This window comes from Pelodiscus sinensis, chromosome 17, assembly GCF_052426305.1.
Source record: "Pelodiscus sinensis isolate ZL-2025 chromosome 17, ASM5242630v1, whole genome shotgun sequence".
Classification (NCBI taxonomy): Eukaryota; Metazoa; Chordata; order Testudines; family Trionychidae; genus Pelodiscus; species Pelodiscus sinensis.
In genome coordinates, this window is record NC_143068.1 from 19,989,304 (window position 1) to 19,997,963 (window position 8,660).

Consider the following 8,660-nt stretch of genomic DNA (forward strand, 5'->3'; position numbering starts at 1 on the left):
CCCGCCCCGGGCATCCCTGGTTTGCGCGCCCTCTCCCTACGCGCCAGACAGGGGCGGGGCCGCACATGTGCCTTCTCTCATGCGCCGGAGCAGGAGTGGGGCCGCACATGCACCCTCCCTCAACCCAGGGCGCAATTAACCTGTCTGCCCGGGGCGCCGGAATGGCTCAGTCCAGCCCTGGCCGTAAGACAAGTATGTGATGAAACTCTTAATATAGTATCTAGCAACGGTTACAGTCCCACCATCAGTTGATGTTCACAGGTTGTCTTAGAAAATGAGGTACAAAACACATTGTGGCTAGGACATAATTTCAGCAAGGCTTCTATCTGAAATCTACTACTGCCTGAACTTTGTAGATGCAAACAACTTTCAAATAGTCTAAGGGAACATTTACACTATAAAATTAAGTTGATATGATTTATATCAGCATATAGGCAGTGCAGTAATTACATCACTTGTTCATGTCTACAGCACATCCTTAGCAGGAGCGTTTGCACCAACTGAATTCTCAATGAGGGGGAATTTGGACATGGCTTCTGAAAATCAGCAAAAGTCCATGTAAGCAACACAGCATCTACACTGACAATGCGTCAACCTAACTACAGAATATCAGCATTGACTCTGTGCTGGTCATACAGGTGGAGTTATGAAGGCTTTATCTATACTATGCAGCTTTCAGCAACACAGCCATGTATGCAGACCCTGCTGTGTCATGAAAAGTCAGACAATGCAGCTGCTGTTTGCCAGCTCTTTTGCCCGCAAAATATTTCCACGCCCAACCATGTGGTAAGTTCACTGAAGTCAATCCCTGGAGGAGGCATAGGGCTGGTTTTACCACACAGGAACACTGAAGTGCCTGGTCTTCACTGTGTTGTTTATCCTAGGATAGTTCATGCACATTAGGTACGCCAAGATTTAAAAATGCAAATTCTTAGCTGTGATGGCAAAGTCTCTGACCAAGGGGGCCAACAGCTTTGCTGGGCCCTTGGGCAAGGTGTGGTGTGGTTCTGTGCTCCTAAAAGGGGTGAGGGCTCAGGCAGAAGGGGTGGCGTTGGGGTCAGCTAGCCCTCAGCACTGCCAGCGGCATTCCACAGTGCTCCTCCTCCTCATCCAGCCAGCTGTTGCATTGTCTAGAGCAGTGTTTCTCAACCAGTGGTACGAGGGGGTACTCGAGAAAAGTCTGGGGGGTAAGTCAACACAACTGAAATTTGGAGAAAACTGAATTTTTGTTTTAAGTTTTGCAGTGCTTTATTATTTTTTACTTTTTACACCCCAAAATTTCATCACTTGCCCAACTACAATTAAGTTGTTTAAACAAATGTGTTGCAATGGTTAAAAAAAAAAAAAAAAAGCGTATCTGAAAATTGTAGGTACTGAGTGTGTGTATATAGATATAGATATATTTTAAAGGGGGTACTTATAATTTTTTTAAAAGGGGTGCTTTATAAAAAAAGGTTGAGAAACACTTGTCTAGAGGACGCCGCCCAGCACTCCAGTGGGAATATAAAGGACCCAGTGCTCCAGCCACTGCTGCTGCTGCAGCTGCCGCAAAATGTTCCTGTTAGAAATCCTGCGTTTGAATATCAGCTTCTCTCTTTATCTTAGCTAAGTTATATCTGCCTAGTAACTTGAACAATGAAAGGATCTGAAGCAGGTATGTGGCATCCGATGAAAGAATCTTTCAGTTCTTTTTCTGCACAACAACAAAAGCCTGGATCTCTTGAAGGAATCTGCTTGTTGAATATCAGATGGAATAAATAAATCCTAAAACAATAAGGAGTGACTTCCCTAAAGAGACCCAAACATCATGTTCTGAGCTGAGTACTGGGGTTGGTGTGTTGGTTGCCTTACAGGGCATAATCAGCACAGCACAACCAGGCCCTCTCAAAGAGGACAGAAAGGCCCAGACCACTTCCAGCTTTGGAGGTCCCTCCCCATAATAAAAATAAAAAAAAGATGGCACATGAAAATAAAATAAGGCACCAAAAAGAGCAAGACATAATTGGAATATTTTTGGATTGAACCAATGCACAGAAAAAGGCTAGAAATGCAAGACAAATTAACAAGTGTCTATATTTGAGGCCCCCTTTGTGCTTGAAGCCCAGGCCAAATGGCCCTTGTGTCCTGTCCCCCCTCCTGCCCAATTGGCCCTGAGCACAATTGTCTGTTTCAATGAGTGTGAACTTCAGAAGCGGAAAGTAATGAATTGTCTAATCTGTTCTGGCAATGGTGACTTTAAAGAGATGTGTGATGCAAATGAACATGTCTCAGATTATTTTTATCTAGGGTTGCCAGGTACCGTTTGAACCGTACAGTCTAGTATTTGAGTTTTCTGTTTGGGAAAAAAATTAAGAAAATGTAAATGAGAAAATATAAATGTTTTCTAAATAAGATGTAACGTGGATTGTGATATGTCAGGTGTGTCGAGTATTTTTGTTGAAACCATCTGGCAACCCTATTTTTATCAAATTTCAAATGGGTATAATTATAGGTACAACTAACAGTGAGGGACATGGATAGGACAGTTACAAATCCCTGAATGTGAATACTAGCTGTTTAGAATTCCACAAGTACAAAAGGTTTCTTCCTTTCCCTCATGAAACCTTGCCCCAAAATGTATTTCCTTCTCATGAGAGCCATGGGAATGATTTAGAGAAGACTTATCCTTATCATATACCTACTAATGTTCCTTAGGGGATGTGCTTCACAGCCACCCAACACAATGTGAGGGAATGTGACACTGTTAAATACAAATGTAGACTCAAGCAAACACATTTTCAGGGAAAGCTTCTGTAACCGCTACATAAAAAACAATCACAATAATCCTTTATGCCCCTCCCAGTAAGAAAAGAGTGATACAAATAGCGCTAAGATTTTGCATTTCCAGTCAACACTCTCAACTACTTATGTTCTTGTCTGGAGCCCACAGCCAGGAGTCCAGTAAATTAAAGTGTTGTCTGATTCCCTTATGAGATACATATCCTTTAAAACACTCTCTGTGGATGTTTCCTGACTACAAAGTTAATTTAAAAGGACACTGTCAAGGTTGTTAGTCCCAAAATTTGATTTGACCATACATATGTGGGTTTTTTTATACTTGTTTACAAATCGGTGCAATTCTTTACATGTTTCTTCTTTTCTTTCAAACCAAAGTGTTTTTTTTCTTTAGGAAAAAAAATCAATGCCATCAGCAGCTCAGGTTTAATGAAAGACTCTGTGTAAACTACCTTAGTGTTCATATACTGTGGCAGGAAAGCAAATCAGAAAAAGAACCAGTTTCTTTCTCGTGTGGTGATGTTAATAAAGCAACTGAATAAACAGGATATTTTTAAAAGTTATGTAAAACACTTTGACCATAAACCTTTGAAATAAACAAACATTAACCCAGCATTTGTCAGCGGACTATCGAGCAGTGACTGATGTTTATAGAAGTTCCCCCACTTCTGATCTCCTGCTCACACATATACAGACTGCTTCCATATTTGTTCCACCCCCTCTGCATATAACAGTCATATCCTGACATCCAGACGTGTCCACTGTAGTTAGCATGTGCTGAATTGATCAGTTATTCGATCAATAACTTGTAAAATGTGTGCACTCAGAGATTGTGCCTGGATAGATTTTTATTTTTTTTGCCATAAAGAACTTCTGTCTCAGCTGCGTAGCTATGCAGAAATTAATTGCTATGGTGTAATGAAAATTAAGCATGATGCAGTGTTCAAGTTCTTAATAGACATTGCCTTGTGGAAGAGAATCAGGCCAATCCTCTTGGTATGTGTCATTTCCTAGGTTAGAAATTCTAAAGATTAGTGCTGATAGAGAAAAAAGAAATATATGCGATCTAAATATTGTATTAAAAGAGCGATCCTACAATCCTTACATTGCATATCAGCTTAGTAGCCATGCTGAAATCGTTAAGGCTGATTGTTGAATAGAGCACCATTCAGTGTGAGCCATGGTGTCTCCAAATAAGAAAGAAATTATCTCTGCCTAGAGGGGGAAATACCAGAAACTCAACTGCAAATGTACCTACACTGATGGTAAATGCTAGTTTTTATTTTTTGGTAAAAGACTTTAACAAGACAAAAAAGAGCAGGAATTAAATAATGTAGATTGTTTATGAACAGATAAAAGAATCCTAATAAAGCATTATATCTCTGATGCCTTCAGCAAGGTATATTCCTCTGGATGTGGCTTCATGGCACAGTTCATCTCGACGCCTATCAGAGATTGTATAGATGGTGCTTGGTCCTGGCATGAGGGCAGGGGACTGGATTCAGTGACCTCTTGAGGTCCTTTCCAGTTCTAGTGTTCTATGCTTCTATGACTCTTATCTGTGTTTTAGCCCAATGCAGTCACCACCACCCACCATCCACTTGGAAAACCTTCTGACCTACGTGTGGAGGTGCTTTAAATCCAAGGTAATTTATATGGCTGTGACTATGAATTAGAACCCAGATCCAGATTACTTTGGGCTGGAACCTCCAAGCTTTGAGTAGGGATGCAGAAAAAATCATTGGCGTTTGATAGTCCTCAAGTGCCCTTCCCACAGTTTCCCCCTCAGAATGGACAGGCTGTCTCACAATATACCAGGAAAGAATCCTGGAGCATCTCAGCCCAAAGAACCTTGGAGTTTGCCCCCAAACACATGTGGGTGAGTACAAAAGTCTCAGAGGGGTAGCTGTGTTAGTATGTAACTTTAATATGATTATCCCTTTGGCACCATAGCCCCGTAGTCTACACTAGAACCTTATTCCAAAATAACCCCCCAAGTACGAATTTTTACGGGTACGTCTACACTGCTACACTATTCTGAAATAACTAGCGTTATTCCGAAATAACTTAGTCCGCGTCTACACAGCAGTCAGCTATTTTGAAATAGTGTCAAAATACTGTCAAGATGGAAGACTTCGTACTTCGACTCCTGTAACCCTCATTGTACAAGGAATATGTGAAGTCGGAGGAAGAGTGCTCTGTTTCGAAATAAGTGCTGTGTAGACACTCCCTATTTCGAAATGAGCTATTTTGAAATAAGATACACAATTGACGTAGCTCAATTTGCGTAGCTTATTTTGAGTTAAGCCCTGCAGTATAGATGCACCCTAAGTGGTGTGTCCACACTACCAAGCCCGTTATTTTGAAATAAGGAACTGCAGAATTCAAACTCTTGTATTCTTGCTTTTCATGAGGAGTCACACTAATTCCAAAATAGTGATTTCAAAATAACGTTAGTGTGGACACTCCGGTGCCACTAATTCAAACCTATTGGCCTTCAAGAGGCCAATAGCAGCTCCTCAGAGTGTTTCCTGCAGCTCTAAGTCTAAGCTTGCATACTCAGATATTTAAATTACGTAGGCAAATCAGTTGTTTCTGCATTTAAGACATATAATTATATACTCTGGTACATAAATTAAGACTTTTACTTTTGAAAATCAGGGCCCTGTGCTTTTTTCTTCTTTTTTATCGCTTTTATCCCTCTTTTTTTCCTCCCTCACCAGTCTCAAATAGGAAAGAGGGGATAAACACAACCATTTTTAAAATTCCGCATTTTGGTAAAAAATTCACAGACACAAAATCTATTTGTTTCAAAAACTGTAAAATGGAAGGGTTTTTTTGGTGATTATTTTGTTTTGTTTTATAACCATTCAGGAGTCTTTCTGCACACTAAAGAAAGATGTGAGCCCCATATTCTCATTTAGCAACTTCTGTATAGTTCCCTGCTTGTCTATGTATCTTAGCAATCATCATTGCAAAGTTCCCACTGAGTTCAATGGAAGGCCGAAGCCCCCAGTTGGAGGAGCATGACTGGAGAAGGATTTAATTTCACAACAGCAACATTTAAATATTCTTTTCATGCATTGGAATGTGTGTCATGCTTCCCAGCCCAAAGCTATAAGCTGGTCATCTGCAACAAATCTCAGGTCAATTTCATGCAGAAGGCAACAGGTTGCTGCTGCTGTGGCAGTGGTGTCGCTCAAAAGCTTGTCTCTTTCACTAACAGAAGTTGGCCCAATAAAAGGTATTACCTCACCCACCTTGTCTCTAAACTGGGGAGCTGTCCAGCAAGAAGATAAAACCAATCAAAAGGTGCAGATTTTTCAGAAAATCCAGATTTGGACAGCTGAGACTAAATCCTCAACTGGCATAAATTGGCATCGCTCCAATGAAGTTAATGAAGCTGTGCTGATTTATCCCTGCTGAAGGCCTAGACCTGTTTGTATATCCAGGCCCAGCAAATATTATATATCCTGAGTTGTCTGCAATAAGAAGCTTGTCAAAGGAAACCTCTACTTCTTTTTCACGATAAGACACTTCCTTGTTTCTATAGATATGTATGCACGTGTACAAAACTCAAAATTGACTGAGAATAAATATATAAATGTTCTGCAATTCATAATAGTGAGACACTGGAGATTACCATTAACTTCAGATGAGGGTCATGGGTGCTTTGCATCCTTGAGAATCAACCTCCATGTGGCTCAAGTTGACAGCCCAGGAAGGGCAGCACTCACCCCAAATGTCTTCACTGCAGATTTTACAGCCCCAGCAGCCCCAGCCTGAGTCAGAGGACACAAGTCAGTCATGAGGGTGTCATTGCAAAGGAGACATACCCCAAACTAGGAATTATTTTCAAAAATATAGTCCCTGAGCTATCTGTGCATCAATTTCTTTATCTGTACAATAAGGATCGCTCTACTTTCCAAAGCAGAGGTGACTTGTTGTAGCACTTGGGAGGTACACAGCCCCTGGGGCCCCTGCCAAAATTTGATTGCTAAATAGGCTGCCCACTCATGTCCCTCCCTGTTCCTCTGGGTATCCTTCCCTGTACACCTTTCCCCACGTGGCACCAATCACCTATGTTACAAAGGGCATGTGAGAATTCATTGAGGCTATTGCCTGGGCCATGCACTTAAAATTAGGGCATTAGAAATGAATCAATAATAATTTCAGTAGTGCCTTCAGACATATCAAACCTTCCCAAATACCAAATGAGAGGAATCCTTTTACTTCACCTCCTACTGATCTGTAGCTCTCGTCAGGGGTAGAGGTCAACATGGAAGCCATTATAGTTGTGCTGTAAAAGAAACAAACTAAGGGATAGATAGAACTGATTAATCAATTTTTTTAGTCAACCATTAGATACTTGAGCACATGCCTAATTTTAACCAGGAGTTCTTCTAGAACTAATCACATGCTTAAAGTTAGGCACATGCTCCAATACTTTGCTGCACCAGGGCCTAAATCTCCATATTATTTATCAGTATATATTCTATGTTACATTATAGCACACAGCTGTAAAATAAATTGTAATCGTATATACTTACAACTAATTAAAAACATTTCCTAGAGCAGGTCATTTAAGGAGATACATTGTACAATTGCAGAGAATGACTAACCATACTCCCCACTCAACCTGATAATTAATAGGAATAGAAGAGAAAGCCCTGTATTCTGAGTGCTGATCAGGCGGCAATGGCACTCCAAACATCTGAAGGAAAAACAGTTTGTTAATTGCTGTCTAGACAGTTTATTGCTGCAATAAGATCAAAACACAGAATACTGAGGTTTGTGGTATGAATCATGCAGACTAAACAATTGTTTTATTGCATTTACAGAGGACTTGATTTATAAGGCAGTCAGATTGGTAATAAAATTAAAAACTCCATCGTTTATACTGAATAATTTCACCCCTTTTTGTATTTCCCTATTCTATTCTATTCTATTCTATTCTATTCTATTAAAATGTGTTTTATCTGTTCTGTATAAACTGTTTCTTATCTTACGCATCCTTTACACCATCATTAAACATACAATGCTTAACCAAGCCTTAATCAGGTGATAGTAGGGTATATTATGTACTATACCAGAGAACAGGGTTATTGGAATCAACTACATAACAGAGTATACATAGAGGAAAGGTAAGATAGTATCCCATGTAAATATCTTCCTTTGCATTCCACACTACAATTTATTATACTGTTATTTTCTTACCTTACTGAGGTGCAGATCTTTTACTGAAATGTTTAACTCCTCGTTCATCTTTGGGTGTCTTCCAAAGTTTTAAGGCAAGTTCCTTTGTGAACTCAGTGATTTCTAGAATATTGAACGTTTCTATTGCCTTTTCTGAATTCTGAACTTGGGTTAGATGAATTTATTTGAAATGGGATTTAACCTGAACATCTGCCCCAAAATGCCAGCTTTCTATAAGGAGGAATAAAATCTAGTTGACATTTTATTTTTAAAATAAACTTTTTGGTATTTCTCTACAATTCTTCGTTCCAGCCAGTGCTGGAAATGCCATACATATGGATTTAAAAAAAAAATTAAAAGGAGTTCTGGGTGGGAGGATAAGCCAAAACAAAATGCTGATCAGAACTTCCTCCAGCTTTGGAGGATTCTGAACAGAGACCCAAACTTAATAGCTGACCATTCATTCAGTTATGGCCAGACCAAAACCCCAAAGCAGAAGAATTCCAAATCTGTAGGATTTTGGATCCAGATCCAGTTTCACAACATGGAAGTTGAAATTCTGGCTCCAAGAATTTAGCGTAAATATGTTCCCACTGTAAATCTAAACTAGACAGAAAAAAAAAGTTCTAGATTTCTCATTAAAAGTTTGTTCCATAAGATATCCATCCAGAACTCTAGCCAAACAAACA